Source organism: Cryptotermes secundus, unplaced genomic scaffold, assembly GCF_002891405.2.
Source record: "Cryptotermes secundus unplaced genomic scaffold, Csec_1.0 scaffold535, whole genome shotgun sequence".
In the NCBI taxonomy this organism is placed as follows: Eukaryota; Metazoa; Arthropoda; class Insecta; order Blattodea; family Kalotermitidae; genus Cryptotermes; species Cryptotermes secundus.
Window position 1 is genome coordinate 13,114 of NW_019723909.1, and position 5,670 is coordinate 18,783.

The following is a 5,670-nucleotide window of genomic DNA, read 5'->3' on the forward strand; positions in this document are numbered from 1 at the left end:
GTGGAAATCCACACTTTCCAATAACTAACTAACTGATACATTATGTAAAAGACGAATAAAATAGAGGAACATGATATCTAGGTAGGTATGTGAACAGTTCTTAAATTTAATTCTGTTTGTTCGTAAATTACATATTTCGATAAATTGAAGGGACATAGTGCAATATTTGTTGATGTACTCTGTCAATAATAAATCTATATCGGCATTAATTATCGTTTCATGTATGCCATTTGGTTTAGACTGTTCTGCACGCACGCCCTTGCACACGCACACACTTTACACATGACGACATGAATATTAATTTCTCTTTGTAATTATATGAATAATGGTGTAATATAAGTCATTGAAGTGTATTTCATATGCGCCTGATATTCTGCCGGTTTTAAATACTCGTTTTTCAGACTCCACATATCGGCGGCGCCACGGAATTAGCAAATTACCATATCACTGAGTTAACTGAATTCACTGGTATAATACCCACCAGATTCTAACTGATAAATTATTTTTAATTCAATGCAATATAATGTCACATTGAAACTGCATTTTATCTCGTTTGTCGCGCATAAGCAAGCAAGGCTCCTATTTACGTTGCAAGTGCAGACATGTCTCAATATATGAAATATCTGCAAACATTTCTCTGTTTCTGCACATTTCAACTTCTATCACACTTCACGTTCCAGGCATCAAAATATACTAACATTTTTCTTTAATAAACTTGTTTAATATAATACTGGCGTACTTAAAAGTGAGCCTACACATGTCTCAGTCTTTATAACATTCTAACACTCATTTCACTTGAAATTCCAAGCGTAAGGTATCATCACATTGGTAGCTTCATTTCTTGTGCTCCTGTACTTCAGCATATGCCAGTCTATATCAGCTTATTACTGTTCATCGCATTTTAAATTCCCTGTATCAGAAGCCAATAATATTTTTCATTGCTAAAATTTAATACACCTTCATCTCTTCACATGCCCTATTGAGTATCCGTTCAGTGGGTTTCAAGTTTAATGAGGACCTAATAAAATTATCACGTTACAAATTAGATACATTTTCAACAGAGATGTATCCATCTGTATGCTCCATGTTGTACCCATTTCTTTAGTATGTTGTATTTTAAGTTTAATGATTCACAGTAGTACGTCCATAAATATTGTTCCACTTCAAAATATTTCTTTTTTACCGCTTTAGCGCTGTACCAGACTACAATACTTCCATCAATCACTACTTGATTTCATATTGTTTCCCACGTGTTACGAAATAACTTTTCATATGTCTGGTCTCTATACTAACAACATTCCCGTTCTGTGCCCCGTATCCTACTTTGATTCTTCAGGCGTCGAAATATATCGAAACGCTCTCCCAAACAAACCAACGTATTACGTTACTAACATAGCCCCTGGACACACCACCTTATAGCCAATGCCACTCCCAGCTCGGTTTAATTTATTTTCGTCATTAAAAGTACACGAAAACCTCGCTAATCCGGTGTAATTGATTATCGATAGACTACTCAGAAGTTGTACTTTTTCTGAACGTAATGATTCAAGTTTGAAGAAACTTACAAGTTTTTTCTCAACAGAGAAGTGTCTCGTCTGCCTTCCTAAATGCCATGTGTCCTTTTAAAGTACGTGCTCAACTGTGAAGAACATTTTGCATATTTCGATCCGGATTAGCAAGGGTTGACTATGATCAGGAAGTAATTTAAATTTGCACAAAAGTCTTAGCACACTATTCCACAAAGAAATTATTCTTCGTTCTCATAAAATACTTTGCCGAGCAAGTATGTGACAGGCCCTAGTTTCGAATCTCGGACGGAAGTCGGCTATCCTGGCTGAGGGGTTTCGTGGTTTTCCTCAGTCCCTCAGAGGCAATTTAGGAACAGAATTTGGTTTGCGCCACCGCCGCTTCCTTTCAAATCCTTTCCAATTATTCATACATGTGTCACCTCATATTCGACGGCGCAGAACCCAGTTGTTGCCAGAGTCCTGAAATTACTTCTCGACATACCGAACGCCTTCTTCGCATTTCAGCTGGCTAGTAGACCGGTTGAAACCAAGTTTAATTCATCTGCACCATGTCATTCAGAAGGCTGACCCAAGGCACTCTCTCTGTAGTCAGTATGGTATCCATTGAGCAAGATGAGCCACTAAACCCAATGGTCTGTCAAGGAAAGACCTCATAATAAAACATGAAATGACTGTATGATTTAAGAGAGTACCACAATTTAAAATGCCACTAAATTGTCACACTACTTATAACATGTAATCAGGAAGAATAACTTTCAGATCAACCATATTTTGGTACGAGATGATATACAAGTGTACGTGAAGTTAGGGCGAGACTGGCAGTAAGTAAACCAACTTCGAAAAATTCATGTGTATCTACGGCTCCACAGGCCTTTCTTGGAATTTGGCTGATTCTTCAGTTTCCTATTCCTGTATACAGTCAGTAGGGCTCCTTGGACGGGGCAAAAAGGGATGCCAACAGCACGTGGTGTTCTCAAGGGGTCACCCATCCAAGTACTAACCACGCCCCATGTTGCTTAACTTTGGTGATCAGACTAGAACCGTTGTTTTCAACATAGTATGAACGTTGGCAGTATTTCAACATGTGGCGATCGAATCTCAAGAAACTAAACGAGGCAGAAGGTAAAATGTTAAATCTAAAATAGGTTCTCAGGTTTGGAAATATACGTTGAGGTAGATATTCATAAAGCGGCCTCCGTAGTCTAGAGGTAACGTTCCCACCTCATGACTCGTAGTACGCGGGTTCAAATACCTGGCGGAGATCGTCTAATTTTTAAGGGCGGAAAATTTCAGGAAACAAGTCCTCCGGGAGGGACTTTAAGCCGTGGTTCCTTGTCGTAGCTTTACGGCACGTAAAAGAACCTCATACCTCCAAAGGAGGTCACTGAGCCAAATCAACGGACGTTTCCCGCCCAACAGTAGTCACTAATACCTCTGGTAGATTGGGGAAGCATTATAGATACCTCTCAGCTAGTAGAGCCGGTCTCGCTTGCTGGGCGGAACTGATGGTAAGCACCAGTACCGGTAGGATATAGAGACTGGTAGAAATCATAGAGGGAAGCACAATGGACCAATACAGGTCTCAGTGCATGGGGAAACCCACCCTCTCCAATAAATAACTAACTGGATATTCATAGAATCTGGGAAACTACTAGGGAGGATAACAAAATAACAGTCAAAAAGAGTCTAGGTTATTACGAAAAGAAGCAACATAAGCCAAGGTTTGATGAGGGATGTTAGAAAATGTTAGTTCAAAGGAAACAGGACAAATTGCAATGGTTACTGGATCCTAGCTAAACAAATGGGGATAATCTGAACAATGTATGAGGTAAATTTAGCAGACACTTCGGGAAGAATTAGAGGGAATGTCCGAAAAGCAAAATGAATGAGCTTGCAACACACTATACTATAAGAAGAAGAATATTACAGGCTCATATAGAGGAATAAATGAATTGAAGGAGAGTTTCCAACCTAGAACTAACTTGGTCAAAGTTGAGAATGGTGATCTGCTTGCAAATTCCTACAACATTTTGAATAGGTGGAAGAATTTCTTTTCTCAGCTATTAAGTGTACATAGAAACAGTGATGTTAGGCAGACAGAAATATATACAGCTGAGCTATTGATACCTGAGCGAGCCATTTTGATTTCCAAATTGCTAATGCAAAGTTGTAAAACTATAAATCGCCAAGTAGTGATCAAATTCTGGCAGAACTAATTTACGCAGGAGATGAAGCATTACAGCATGTGATCCGTGAACTCGTTAAATCTGTTTGCAGTAATGGAGAATTGTGTGATGAGTAGAAGTGTATAATTTTACCAGTTTACAAGAAGGGCAGTATAACTGATTTTAGTAATTTTCGAGGAATGTCACTCTTATTAACTGAATACAAAAGTTTAACCAATATTCGTCCCTCAAAGTTAAATCTATAAGCAGAAGAAATTAATGGGGATTATCTGCATGGGTTTCGGTGTATCAGATCTTTTGAATTCGTCATATACTGGGGTAGAATTGAGAGACAATATATCAGTTACTCGTAGACTTCAAGCGAGCCTATTGTTTAGTTGGCGGGAAGTACTGTACAATATTCTCGTTGAGTTTATGGTAACCATGAGAGCAAGCAGGCTTACTGAAATGTGTTAAGCGAAACCTGCAAGAAAGTCTCTTTAGGTGAACATTTGATTCGTTTGCTCTTCAAAATCGTCCAAATGGGGATTTTTACTGCCAGTGCATATCAACTTTGTTTCAGAATGTAACCTCGGGAAAGTATAAGAAAAACAGATGGGACTGAAATTAAATGGGACATGTTAGCTGCTCTGTGCTGATAGAAAGAAGAACACTGAAACTCTAACTAACGCCAGTAAGGAGTTTTTTATTGCTAGTAGGCTGGGACTAAGTCCCTTGTACTGCGGCCAATTCTGGTCTATTGTACCAGCCAAAGATGATAGGTGAGGGTGATTGTGGAGCAATTGGTGGAATGAAGATTGGCAGTACTCTGAAGTACTCTGAGAAAACCTTCCCCAGCGCCACTTTGTCCACCACAAACCCCCGGGATCACACCCGGGCCGCCGCGGTGGGAAAGCAGCGACTAACCGCTTCAGCTATGGCGCGCCCCCAGTAAGGAGGTTGGTCTATAAATAAACGCAGAGAAAACTAAATATATGTTGCTGTCTCATTACCAGAATGCAGGACAAATGTGGCACTCTTCAATTACTTCGGAACTACAGTAAGGTAAAGATTTCCTTGTGCTTAACTAATTAAGCACTACGCCATTAAGACATTTGAGAGAGTTGATATACCTATAGACCCACGTCTTCTTGATCTCGGTACTAGTCGGAGATGAGTGGTCAGCTTCATGCCCCGGCCGCTTTACCCCCGGAAAGAGCCCCCGTTACCCATTGTGCAAGAGGATGGGTGAAGACCAGAGCCGGTCTGGACGACATGGAAAAGTGAAATCTTGACCCTACCGGGATTCGAACTGCGACCTCTCGTTCTTCCAGCCCGTAGCCATACGCTGTACCAACTACACTGCGCCGGCTCCTACAGGTGAACTACACTAGCAAATCAAAACCAGATTCATAAGGAAATTAAGAGGAGACTGAGTTCGTGTAATGCTTGCTTCCATTCAGTTCAGAACCTTTTGTCTTCTCGTCTGCTGTCAAAAATGTTAAAATGAGAACAAATTAAACTATAATTTTGTCTGTGGTTCTGTATGGGTATGAAACTTGATGTCTGATATTAAGGGAGGAACACAGACTGAGTGTATTTGAGAATAAGATGCTGAGGAGGATATTTGGACCAAAGAGAGATGAAGTGACAGGAAGTTGGAGAAAACTGCATAATGAGGAGCTTCATAACTTGTACTCTTCTCCAATTAGAATTATCAAGTCAAGGACGATAGATGGGGAGGTCGTGTAGCTTGCATAGGGAATAAGAAATTTGCATTTAGGATTTTACTGAGGAAGCACAGGAAGGCTTAGATGTATGTAGGAATGTAATATTAAGATGAATCTTAGAGAGAAATTGGGGTGGTATGGACTTGATTGAACTGGCTCAGGATCTGGACAAGTGGCGAGGTGTTGTGAACACAATAATGAATCTTCATGTTCCATAACAGATTGGAAATTCTTGAGTAGCTGAGC

General features: G+C 39.9%; 1 pseudogene; it reads right to left on the bottom strand.

Moving 5' to 3' along the window:
* Nucleotides 1-2,481: 2,481 nt before the first annotated feature.
* Nucleotides 2,482-2,600, bottom strand: LOC111862095 (annotated as a pseudogene).
* Nucleotides 2,601-5,670: the final 3,070 nt, after the last annotated feature.